We start from the raw sequence: 13,777 nt of genomic DNA on the forward strand, positions 1-13,777 counted from the left end.
TTTAAAAGTACAAAAAAATGGAAAAACACCCAATAGGGAGTGCTCAATGCTCCAGGGTCCTGCTAGCAAGAGACGGAAAAAACAACTGAAAGTAAAAGGAGTTTGCTGTGCATCATGGGATACCGAGGGTCTCTGGAGAGTTCCTTAAAGGCACGGTATCCCTTTTCCAGACACATAATGGCAGCCTATAAGAGCTTGTCTGTCCATCCCTTCCTCTCTATCATTCCGAGGATTTTGTGAAGGGGAAGTTTCTCTAAGGGTGAAACTTAACAGACTGTGTTAAATGTGATGTTGGTGGAATATCCTTTGCATTTCTAGTTGAAGTACTGGACAGTGTAGCCTTGCAGGTATAGGCTGCATTATTGTCTTTAATGTTCTCTCAAGTGTCTATGCAGGACTGCACTGAGGACAACTTAAGAGATTATTTTTGACTGCTCCGGGGTCCACGCACATGGGTGGGACTATTCACTAAATTATGACTATACACAGAGATCCCCTACTACAGAACCGCATGTAAATCTATAAAAGATATCAATACTGGAGAACCACATTGTACAGGGAAGTGACTTGTTCTTCTCCAGTATTGTACATTTTATAGATTCACATGCTTGAATCAGACTAGTAAGCACTACATAATAACAAAAGGAGGTGTAAAAACAGGTGAACCATCCCACCATGCGACATGAATTCATCACCTAAACTCAACCTAGCAACTTAACTTTATGGGTATACAAAAATATATATACATAAATAGGATTTGCCATAAAATATATTGGCAATTATATTAATAACAATAACATTCTTAGAAACCTCAGAAACTGAGACCTACCTTAAGCGAATAGACGACAAAGGGTTGCTTGGCCAACTGCAGCATCCATCCTTTGTCGAGTATCCAGGCAGTAGTGCCGTGTGAAGGTATGGACGCTTGTCCATGCCGCCGGCCTTCAGATGTCTGGTAGGGAAACACCGGCAAACAGGGCCAAGGATGTCGCCATCTTCCTCGTGGAATGAGCAGTCACTTTAGAGGCAAGCGGGCGACCAGCCCTTTCATGGCAGTAGGTAATAGTAGAAGTAACCCAACGAGCAATTGACGCTCTAGTCAAAGCCTGACCCTTCCTAGGGGCAGAGAAGGCGATGAGCAGTTGAGTAGACTTGCGAAAATAGTTAGTCCTTTATAGGTAAAACCTTAAACATAGCTTGATGTCCAAGGAATGCAGAGCTCTCTGTGCTGGTGCAGACGGATCAGGAAAGAATAAAGGCAGGACTAGAGGTTCATTTAGATGGAATGTGGTAGGCACCTTGGGTGTGAACGAAGGATTAGTGCGTAGCACCACTCTATCCTGCTGGAATTTAAGGTAAAGTTCTGTTGCTGAGAGAGCTTGAATTATGCTAATGCGTCTAGCAGATATGATGGCTAAGAGTAAGCCACCTTCCAAGAGACACTTGTGAATTGGCTCAAATGGTGCTCTCAAGAGAAGGGACAACACAATGTTCAATTGCCAGAGCACCGGAGCAGGTCGTACCGGCGAGTAGACTCTGAAAAGACCTTTCAGAAATTCCTTTAACAATCTGCAGGGCCATAGGTACAACTGGTTCGATCGTCTTCTCTACCTTGAGATCGCGGCCAAATGAACTTTTACTGAAGAATGAGAAAGGCCAGCTTTTGCAAGCGACAAGAGATATGGCATAACCTCCTCCGGAGAAGAAGAGAGAGGACAGCAGGAGTGCTTTATACACCAGGAGCAGAACCTTTTCCATTTGGCTGAATAACATTTGACCATGGAAGGAGCATGGGCTTTGTTAAGAATGGAACAGCACTCCTCAGAACTTTTTAAGTCACCAACCTCAGTGTGGTGAGGATCCAGGCCGACAAGTGAAGAGATTGAATCTGTGGATGAATCACCTGGCCTTGGTCCATTGAGAGTAGTCATTCCGAGGGCTGAAGACGTATTGGAGAAGTTTCTGATAGGCAAAACAGCTCTGTGAACCAGTATTGCATTGCCCATCCCGGGGCAATGAGAATGATGCACCAGGTTCTCGTTTCATCTTCTGTAGGACTTTGGGTATTAAAGGGAATGAAGGAACGCGTTAGCAAACGTCCCTTCCCAGGAAAAATGGAAGGCGTTTCCCACAGAACCTGGCTGAGAGAATCTGCTGGCGTAGAATTCGTATTTTTTGTTGAGAAATGCAGCGAACAGACCCTGGGTTGACTATCCCAAACACTGAATTATTTTTACAGCTGAACGGCATCCAAATCCCACTTGTGACACTGCTTGGAATTCCTGCTGAGCGAATTAGCCCATTCGTTGAGCACCCCTGGAAAGTGCTGGACCTGTAGAGAGTTCTTATGGTGAATCAACCAATTCCAATTTCATTGTGCAAAACTTGAGAGCCGGAGATCTCGTCCCTCCTTGTTTCTGAAGGTAAAACATGGTGGTTGTATTGTCCGTGAGGACATGGCTCAACAAACCTTTTATTCTTGGTAGGAAGGAACATAGCTCCAGAAATACTGCCTTCAGCTCCAATGGGTTGATGTGGCATAGAGATTCCTGATCTGACCACTTCCCCTGAACCTGAAGTTCCTGGAGGTGAGCTCGCCATCCCTCCGTGGAGGTGTCAGTTATCATAACCATCAAGGGTTCTGGCAGAAGGAACGTTTGGCCTTGTGAGAGATTTCTTCTCACTGCCCACCAAGACATCGCCTTGATCATCTGAGGCGTGACTGATAGTGTCCTCGAATGAGCCTCAAGCTTGAATCCATTGGGCGTCGAGCTATTCCTGAAGAGGCCTCATTCGCAAATCGACAGAGAGGAATCAGGGGAATGAAAGGTAACATCATACCCAACATTGATTTGTAAATCCTCACAGAAAAACTTGTTTGAAGAAAGGGACTGAACCATCTTTGGAAGACGAGAAATTCTTTCCTCTGTGGGAAATGCCATTGAGATCAGTGTCTAACCTTGCTCCAAGAAACACCAGAGATTTTGAAGGAAGGAGTAAAGACTTCTCTTCCTTGAGACCCAGGGATAGAAAAAGGTAAAGACAGGAGTTTTTGGACTTTCTTGCCCCTTGAAATGTTGGAGCTTTGATCAACCAATCATCCAAGTAGGGACAAATCTGGTGACCAGAGTGTCAGAGATAGGCTGCTACTGGCGCCAAGCATTTGGTGAAAACCCAGGGGGTGGACTTTAGCCTGAAAGGTAGCACCGTGAACTTGTAGTGGCACCCTGCCACTTGGAACCTGAGAAAAGGATGGTGCTTTGGATGAATAGGAATGTGAAAATACACATCCAGAAGATCCAGAGAGGTCATGTAATCCCCTGAATCCAAGAGACGGAGAAGGAGAATCTCCTGGAGCGCCAAAATCCGAAATGGCTGACTTTTGATGAACATGTTCGACAACCTGAGGTCCATGATCTGCCTCCATTTTCCCGTTCTTTTCTTTGAGAAAAAAATGGGAGTAGAACCCCAAGTTGCGCTGACTGCGTGGCACTATTTCAACCGCCTGCTTGTCGAGAAGGAGTTGTATCTCCCTTTTGAGAAGCGCCAGATAGTGAAGAGCAGTCTTTCTTGGGGGAAAATCCAGAAATTCCAAGGTGCGACAGTGGACGAAATGAAGTTCCACTGAAGAAAGAATTCGGAGCAATCCTGAGCCGAATGTGGTGTGACTAGAGTGGCGCGTGCCTGTTGAGTCTCATTGTCTTCCGCCCATGTCAAGTAATTTTCCTCCAGATGCAGGACTCCTTTGGGCCAGAGCCCTGGAGTAAGCCAATGCAGGCGTCTGCCGAAAGGACTGAGTATTGAGGTCCGAAACCTTGCTGATAATAAGGATGAAAACGCTGCCGAGGCTGGTGCCGAGCTGTTAATTGACCCCTTCCTCGAAAAGAAGAGAACCTTTTCTGTTGCAGATTAGCTAAAGATTTTGCCGTATCTGTCTGATTTAATTGCCTGAAGAGCTTCATCAATATGCTTGCCGAACAGGTTCTCCCCATCAAAAGGCATATCCAGCACGTTAGCCTGAACTTCTGGGCGAAATGCTGTCGCTTTCAGCCAACCTTGTCTGCGCAACACTGCAGCTCCTGCCATTTGCCTAAAGGCGGTGGAAGCAATGTCCACATCCACATCAATGGCTTCAGATGAGGCTCTCTCTCCTTCTGAGATGATCTCCATTGCCTCCTTGTCCTCAGGCAGAAATTCTAGTAAAGGTGCGATGTCTGACCACATCTGCCTACCTTACCTCCCTAGGATGGTCATGGCATTGGAGGCTCTGAGGGCCGTAGCAGCCAGCGCAAAAAATAATTCTCAATATTGTCAAACCTATGCCTTTCCTTGTCTGGCGGTGCGGTATATGGGGAAGCAGGGCTCTTAGATCTTCTTTGAGCAGCCTGCATTATTACCGAATCAGGCTCCAGATGGCCATGAGACATGCCGGAGAGTCTTCCAGCTCCCAGTACTTCTTAACCAGTTTTGGATTCTTCATTAGCTTGATGCCTTCCTGCCACAAGAAATAAATAATAGGGATTGCTTTAACCGAACGTTGTGTGGAAGCTTTAAAATCGTACAAGAAGCCTTCCGTCTGCTTGGCGGGCATAGGAAGGTCAAAGAGCTTTGACGCTCTTTCAAGTAGGTCGTGGAAGCTGCCAATTTCTGCTGGGGCTGAGTCAGATATTGGCAGCGTGGGAGAAGGCGGTGTATGTGCTACATAATCCATCCACTCATCATAGACATCCGTGTCCACTTGTATCTCTCCTTCTTCCAGTTGATGGTCACCACTGCCAGATGTCCCATTGGGTATCTGCAGAGAAGGAAGGGACTTCTGTTTCGGAGGTGAAAGTGGGGTTTCCTGAACTTGAGTCATGGAAGGCTCCTCTTGCCAATAAACTGGTTTTTGGACCACACTTGCTTCTGGGAACCATTTATAATAGTCATCTAGCATCAGACGCAAGTCCGTGACCAATGACACTGGCACATTAATGGAGGGTTCGTGTTGATGGTCCTCCTCTTCCTGCTGCTCATAGTATGGGTAATGCTCCTGGAAGGTATCCAAGCATTGTGTACCAGAGAGTCGGTCCGAAAAAGAATAATTGACTTCCAAGTACGCCAAAGGGTCATCTGGTAAATCCTCTTCATCTGATTCCTGGCACTTTACGCTCAGCTGAGAGGGGCTGTAAGCAGGGCCAAACGGACCTTCATCCTCCGGTTCCTGAAAATCCAGGAGGCGAGAAGGAAGCAGAAGAGATATTCTGGAAAAGTCCTGTAGAAGCGATTTGTAGATGGACATTTCCATTTTCCTCTTCAACAAGATAGTAGACGGATCATCGTCAGAGTGTGCACCAACGGGAAGTATCCGCAGGCGGGGCAGAGACAGTTGTTGACAGCGCAGCACACAATTAGACCGTTGACAGAAAAGCTCTCGTCGACGACTAACTCTTCACTGAAGCCATTGATGACATCACTACTTCCGTCTTCGTCGACGAGACAGCAGTCGCGTCTTAACCGTTGATGTCGCTGATGAAACTGTCAACTGAGACTTCTTTTCAATGGTCGTAGGTGGAGAATGCCTCGTCGACGGGTTCGACGACGGGCAGAAAATTTGTGAGGGAGTAAGAGGTGCAGAAGGAGGAGCAGAACCAGATATTTTTTGCACCTGAGACGAGCCAGGCTGCTCTTTTTTCGCTCCCCTTTCCCTTAAAGACTCCTTGCTCTGGGATCTTTGTTTCTTCAGATCTCTCAGACTAGAAGAATCCTCTTCCTTTCTTTTCTTAGAGGAAGTATTGGGCCTCTCCACACTCTGAGTAAGATTCCCTCACATGTCTTCGGAGGCCAAATCCAAAGTTTTCCCTCACGATCCTTGAGGGGTTTTGAGGAAAAAGTCTGTTAGTGCTTACAGTCTTTAGGTTTGTGATCGGGGCAAAGGCAGTACAAGCACTCTTTATGAAGGTCCTCCAAGAAAAGCCAGCACTTTCCCCAAATCTTGCAGGACCTAAACAGCCCTTTTTAAGACTGACATTCTGTAGAAATTACAGAAAATACAGAAATAAGGAGTAAGCTCACTTTCTAGCAGCACATCAAATGAAGATTAGGATGAGGAAAAGGAACTGCTAGCTGAAAGTTGGAAAGTTCAATGTAGAAACACTGTGTCTGAGCAGAGCTCAGGGAGACTCCCTAACACACGACGTGCAGTATGAAATCGGAGGCAAGGTGGCCCTGCAGAGGATGGATACTCAGGGGTCTGTGATATGATTGGCTGGAGTTTGGATGTTCTTTAATGAGGCTATCTGTTTACAAAACACTGTTGATTCTCAAGGAAGATTGTTCTTTGGACTTTTTATACTGCTATTTTACTGTTACCGTGGGACTCCCACCATGACGACGGGGAAGATTCACACATGTGAATCTATGAAAGTTACAATACTGGAGAAACCCACAGTCCTCAATGTACTGTATCACACAAACAATACAGCATAGAGACAAACACATGGAGCACAGCACTACATACTAAAATGATGTAGACCAATGGGTAGTTAAAAACACAGCAGAGGAACCTTACCTTAGAATGATTTTAAATCGTCCTGCAGGTTCATCTTCGGCTCCTTTGTTAAGGGAACTGCATTGGTTGTCAGCGAAGAAGAGATCCTTTTTTAAGATTTGCTACCTTACATATAACGCGCTGAACGAAAGAGGTCCCCTATATTTGCGGAAAAAACTACTAAAATATTCCCCTTGCAGGAAACTTAGATCTAGTACCCAGGATCTCCTTCAGGTCCCTCGAATTAGTCTCGTTCGCACTGGGGGTAGAGCCTTCTCATATCTGGCCCCGAGATATTGGAATGAGCTCCCTCCAGCTTTATGCAAAATTCCAAATTACAGCATTTTCAGGACACAGTTGAAAGCTTTTCGGTTTTTAATAATGATAGCCAAGCTACTCTGGCTTATCAACTCAGTACACTTGCCTAGTCAGCGCCGAGATGCCCAGGGTGATTTGAGAGCTTTACAAATACATAAAATAACATAACATTAGTGGGCTTGTAGGCCTCACTCCAGTGACAGAGGTAAAAAAAAAATCCTGTGCACTCTACTGATCATTATGACAACCAGCATTGGCAAAAAATAGGCCGCACCTATGCAAGAGCTAATTGGTCTGCCAATGTAGTGTAGCCATGTTGTACACCAGTGTGGCTGCTGTTCAGCATGGCTAAAAGATGGTGGCATAGAGGTTAGTCGTGTGGAGTGTCAGACTGGAGGGAAGAAGAGGGTCGTGAAGTGTCATGAAGTGGATGTGAGTGGAGGGGTGTAGAGTGGAGTATGGTGTTGTAGAGTGGAGTAGAGTCTAGTGAGGAGTGACAGAGTGGCATAGAAAGTGAAATGTCACAGTGGCACAGTGTCTCACAGAGTCAAGCGTCGCAGAGTCAAGCGTCGCAGAGTGGCCTAGACTAGAATTGAGTGTGGTTGAGTGGAATGTGCGGAGTGTTGTGTTGTAGTGTCACAGACTGGAGTGTGCATGGTGTGGTAGCGCACTCACATTTTCAACTGAAATGACCATTACACAGGCATAAGGTTTTACTGATAAAACTATACAGCGCAAACGATAATATGTGAAAAAATTGCAACACCTAGTAGTGGTGTGGCGCAGCGGGCAGAGCAGGTAACTTCGGAGAGCGGTGCTCATGGTTCGATCCCTGGCAGTAGATCAGCACTATGCGACTCTGGGCAATAGATCACCTAAACTACCCATGACCCCCAGCGCCTGGATACTCTTAGGGGTGATGCGTTTGCGCTTTACAAATGTGGAGTTAATATTATTACTGATTAGTTTTAATCATATTTAAATATTTGTTTCCACCACACTCCAGAATTACAAAAAAGGTTTTAATTTGTGCTCTCCCTGAGATATTCTGAAATATTTGCCAGTTCATTTACAACAATTTACATTTCACTGTGTGCTATAAAAAACATTTTCTTTCCCTGAAGCCTGCAAGATTGTTACGTAATTCCTCTCAATTTGAAGTCAGAGATAGAAAAGTGAACACCAAGCTTATTCGGAAGACAGAGGCTGACATTTGACCTCTGTCTTGGAATGCCCAGCAAATGTTAGAAGAGAAGAACAAAATTCAAAGACCTGTCTACAGAAAGCGAACACAAGGAGTTGATGGACGGAGCACTGACATTTTTCAGACACTACCCCCAGTCACAGATCTGGGTTGAATCCATTATCGTTCTTTAGCTCACTTCGCCACCCCAGATCAGACACAGCTATATACAAATCAGTCTTGACCCTGTGTCTCCTGGGAACAGTCCAGCCCGAACTGCCAAGCCATGTCTTCCCTGGACCAGCAACAAGAATCCTAGGACTGGTTTCAGGCTAACAGCCCTCATCAGCCAGGGTACATTGAATTCAGTGGCAAATTGAGCAAGGGACCCACGTCTGGGTATATCCTGCCAACTTGGGCGAACAAAGCAAACACAAGGAGATGATGGACGGAACGCTGACATTTTTCAGACACTTACCGGCAGTCACAGATCTAGGTTGAATCCATCATCGTTCTTTAGCTCACTTCACCACCCCAGGTCAGACACAGCTATATGCAAATCAGTCTTGACCCTGTGCCTCATGGGAACAGTCCAACCCGAACTGCCAAGCCATGTCTTCCCAGGACCGTAAACAAGCATCCTAGGGACGGTTTCGGGCTAACAGTCCTAATCAGCCAGGCTAGCTTGAATCCAGTGACAAAGGAGCAAGGGACCACGTCTGGGCATACCCAGTCAACTTAGGGCGAACAAAGCAAACACAAGGAGATGATGGATGGAGCACTGATATTTTTCAGACACTCACCCCCAGTCACAGATCTGGGTTGAATCCATCATCGTTCTTTAGCTCACTTCGCCACCCTAGGTCAGACACAGCTATATGCCAATCAGTCTTGAATCTGAGCCTCATGGGAACTGTCCAGCCTGAACTGCCAAGCCATGTCTTCCTTGGACCGGAAACATGCATCCTAGGGCTGGTTTTGGGCTAACAGACCTCATCAGCCAGGCTAGTTTGAATCTAGTGGCAAAGTGAGCAAGGGACCCACGTCTGGGAATACAAAAAGATAGCGTTTGCGAAAGAATTCAGCAAAGAGGCAATGTTCCACAGGATGGACATAGAAATGCTGGGCCGGCTATTACAAAAAGTCAGTAAATAGAAAGCCAGAAAATGTGAGTTTTCAAACTGATTACAAACCACAAAGCCAATGAATGGTAAACAATGGGCGGAATGAATTTCAGGAAAGTTTCAGAATGCCCACAAGAAGTCTTTTCACAACTAGACAGTTGCACTGTCTAGTGGGCTTCGACGTCAAAACGGTATGCTGCCACCACTGGGCTTGTGCTACTTATCTCTTGGTAAAGGCAGTAGTCCTTTACCACTACGCTGGCAGCGCTCTGTGCACCATTCCTTGTCTAATAAGACCATAATCTGTGACAGACTCAGGTCATGGCACACATGCATGATTTGTGTTCACCCTTAACCAAAAATCAGTACCAAGGAACCAGATAACATTGCAGCTGGGACACTCAGGGCAGGGGTGAGCGTCCATCACCATTACAAGGGACGTTTCCTTCACAACAGACTTTTTAATTTTCCAGTCATCATTCTATCCAACCTACGAAGACCTCACCCGCTACGAAATCCAAGTTTACCCCACATTGAGCTTTTGGCACCAAAACCAGCGGGAGCGCATTGACAACGTATCAGACTTCAAGTACCTGGACTACCAAAAACTAAAGTCCAAAATTAGGACAAACTACTTAGTTATCCGACCTGAATTTTCCTTCACAGTTGGTTTGTAATCATGTGTAGGTCCTAGTCTACAACAAACAGCGAATTTTAATTGGTACTTTACTTTATCTTGGTGCATTTTGAACTAAAAAACTATTCTAAAATTCATAACTCAAGTCCTCCTAAACTCATTTTAATGATCCTGATGTATTTGAGCTCATTAACGTTTTCTATATTTTTCTAAACTGGTTTAGCAATTTTATTATATTGTGATTCTTTGGGAATCGCATGCTGCTTGTGACGCATACACTGGCAATGGCAATAGGTCAGGCCTGTAATTGAAACTGCCTCCTCAGTGATTGGTAAGTTTAGGTACACATTAGCCCCCAGATGCAACAAGCATCCATTTTGCGAATCCTTATTAGCGAAAAATAAGGATTCGCTAATAACGAATAGCAAAATGCCATCATGAAGAACTCGCTTAAAAAATAGCGATTTCTTAAAATTCCTGAATTGCGATTCGCAAATTGCGAATTGTAATTAAGGAATACATTCCCATTCATTCCTATTGGCCTAGAGGCCCATAGGAATGAAGGGAAAGAATCTCAATTTGCGATTCTCAATTAGAGAATCTAAAATTAAGATTGCTATTTCAAGGGTGCCAGGGTGTCAAAAGGACACCCTGTTGCGCCCCTGAAATCTGCATATGGGTACATTTTGCACACACACATGCCCAAAGGGCATGTCTGTGTGTAAAATGGAACTTTGAAAAATGCACTTAAGTGCATTTTTCAACGTTTTTGAAAATTATCATGAAGTTCAACTTCATGGTAATTTGCGCCCCCTATTAGCAAAATCGCTAATTTGTACACTTTAATGGATTGCATTTAAGGAATCTCAATTTGAGATTCCTTAAATGCAATAGCAATTTAAGTAATTGCAATTTTGCGATTTTTTAAATTGCGATTTTTGCATTTGGGATGATGCACCCCAAATGCAAAAATACCGGTCGCAAAGGGGCAGATTCTGCTAATCTGCCCCTTTGCGAGAGGTTTTTAGCTTGATGCATCTGGGCCTAAGTCCTCTAATACATGCACTCAGTCAATCATTCATGCACTTATGCATCCATTCTGCTACCCACTATCTGATTCTTGCATTTAACCACTTACCAATCCATAAATAAAACACCCACATGCTCAACAAGGATATGCAGGATAAACAGAATAACAAAAACAAAACGTACCCTGGCTGAACATGGCACACATAGGTTTGAAATAAAATAATACAGTTAAACGTAGTAGCAGACGGTCATCTTGCAACAGTACAGCACATATTATTATTATTATTATTATTAAAGGCTTTTGTAGCGCGCTCTATAAAATAGTATCCTGGCGCGGTAAAGGCAGAGCAGAGAGGAGTCAGATGGGTAGCAGAAACAGAAGTGAAAAGAAACCTATAATGTAATGTTAAAAAGATGGGTCTTCAGTCCTTTCTTAAAAGCACTGATAGTAGACGCAGCTTTAATGTGAAGGGGGAGAGCATTCCAGGCTTTCGCGGCTCTGACTGCAATGGATTGGCCGCCTAGTCTGCAGTACTTAAATTTAGGCACGGACATTTGGCACAGATTGGCGGACCGAAGGGGGTGGTTAGGAACATAGAGGACAAACCTTTTTCTCAGGTAGACTGGGCCTATTTGATGGACAGCACGGTAGGAGAGGACTAAAATTTTAAAGAAAATCCTGTGGGCAACTGGGAGCCAATGGAGGTCACAGAGTAAGGGACGGGCACTGGAGCACCTAGGTGTGTTAAACAAGAGTCTCGCAGCGGCATTTTGTATGACCTGAAGGCGGTAGTCCGCAGAACAGTCCATTCGCATAGTCCAACCTAGAGAGTATCAGAGCGCGAATAACAGTCTCTTTTGCCTCTCTCGGGAGGAGGGGAAAAAACCTGCGTAAAGTTTTCAGAGTGGAGAAGCAGACCCCAGTAAGTTTTTTTAGATGATCTTCAAATTTGAGGTCATTTCCAAACCAGACTCCTAAATTCTTTACGGGGCCACCAATGGATTTAGGGCAGGGCAGGTCAGCAGGCCAAAGAAGACCACTAAAATTGTCGGGGAAAGAGCCATACAGCAGAATCTCAGACTTACTTTCGTTGCACTTTAACTGGGCGAGTGCTAACCATTGAAAAACAGGAGATAGGCAAAATTGGGCCGCCGACGTATCTAAATTGTTTTTTGACCAGGTAAACAAAAGTTGTGTGTCGTCGGCATAGGCCATAATTTTTGCCCCTAACTGTTCTGCAAGGTAGATTAAAGGGGTAAGATAAATATTAAAAAGCAGAGGGCTCAGAGTAGAACCCTGTGGGACACCCGTAGTAAGTATTTTAGGGGAAGAGGCAAAGGGAGGCATCCAGACTTGTTGCGTCCTATTATTTAAAAATGATGTCAGCCAGTCAAGTGCAGGGCCAGTGATGCCTATAGCAGCTAGTCTAGAGAGCAAGAGAGTGAGGTACCGTATCGAAGGCAGCAGAGAGGTCTAATAAAATCAGAGCCGCTCTGCCACCTCCGTCTAAACATTCTCGGATAGCCTCAGATATTTCGACTAAGGCCGTCTCGGTGCTATAGGCCGCTCTGAAACCAGATTGAGCTGGATGAAGGGCCTGCGTGGTTTCAACAAACTTATCCAGTTGGTTGAAGGCAATCTTTTCACAAATTTTTGCAAGAGCTGGCAGCAATGATATCGGCCGAAAATTAGAAGGGGCGGCAGGATCCAGTCCAGTTTTTTTTAAGAGTGGGAGCAATTTTGCTTGCTTCCAGCAGGCTGGAACGGTTGCAGTGAGAAACGAAAGGTTAATAATCTGAGTAACCTCGTTTCCAACTGTTTCCGCTAAACCCGCAAGTACTCTAGCAGGACAAGGGTCAGAGGGGGATCCTGATTTTAAAGCCGCAATAACAGCGACAATGTCTGGTTTCAGTGACAGAGCAAAGTTAACAAATTGCTCTGTGGGTAGTGGCATTACAGGGGGAGGGGCTGCCAGGGACGAGGAAAAACCATTACTAGTAGTTTGCAAATCATCCTGAATTTTAGCAATTTTTTCAACAAAGAATACAGAAAGTTCTTCGCACCATTTCTCCGATGAGGGCAACAGAGGTTGTGCCGCACAGGGTGATACAAAACTTTTTACAATGGTAAAAATTTCCTTGCTGTTGTTATTAGCTTTATTAATTCGGCCAGCATAATAACTGCTTTTGGCAGATCTGATGGCTGCGTAATACTTTTTTTGTGCGACCCGCAGATCCTTCTTAGCCTCGGGAAGATATGCTTGTCTCCAAATCCGTTCAAGCTTCTTGCAACCTGATTTAAGATCGCGGAGAGCGTGGGAAAACCAAGGTTAGAAGGGGTGGAGCGTAGTCTACAAACCCGGCCTTTATAAATTGAGGCAGTGGTCGCATGCTCAACCTAGAAGTTAAACGAACTGGCTGCCGCCTCAATTTCTAAAGTGAGTGATGGACGGGAGGCGGCTAGACAGTCTGAGAGGGTATCTAGGTTAATCTTCTGTGTGTGAGCAATTTGGGGGCAGATCTCAGCAGAAATAGATAGGGACCAGGAAAACCTGATAAGCTTATGATCTGACCAGGTTACTAACTCAGGACAGGCCATGTCGATGTCGAAATTCGAAAATACCAAATCCAGGACATGTCCACCCAAATGAGTAGGAACCGCCACCCACTGTTTTAACTGGGCCATAGAGAGAGCTTCGTTAAGGCGGGCTGCATCCGGCGAGTCCAAACTATCAACATGGATGTTAAAGTCCCCCAGGAGAAGATATCTAGAGTATATAGTTTTTTATTTCCAGTAGGTCTGCCAAGTTTTAAAGCAATGTATTGGCCACCTTGGAGCACTGTCCCAATACAAGTATTAGTGAGTCAGAGAGAATACCAATTCAGAAATCCCCCTGCAGATACCAGTAACTAAAGGAACCACTGTCGGCCATAGAGAGAAGCTATACTCCCTTGGC

The 13,777-nt window shown here is 45.1% G+C and overlaps 1 protein-coding gene across 2 annotated transcripts in view; it reads right to left on the reverse strand.

Annotated features, from left to right (window-relative positions):
- FKBP6 (FKBP prolyl isomerase family member 6 (inactive)) overlaps positions 1 to 13,777 on the reverse strand; it is an 875,880-nt gene that overhangs the window by 66,208 nt on the left and 795,895 nt on the right. The gene's annotated exons all lie outside the window — the stretch shown is intronic.

Source organism: Lissotriton helveticus, chromosome 3_1 (genome assembly GCF_964261635.1).
Source record: "Lissotriton helveticus chromosome 3_1, aLisHel1.1, whole genome shotgun sequence".
NCBI classification, from domain to species: Eukaryota; Metazoa; Chordata; class Amphibia; order Caudata; family Salamandridae; genus Lissotriton; species Lissotriton helveticus.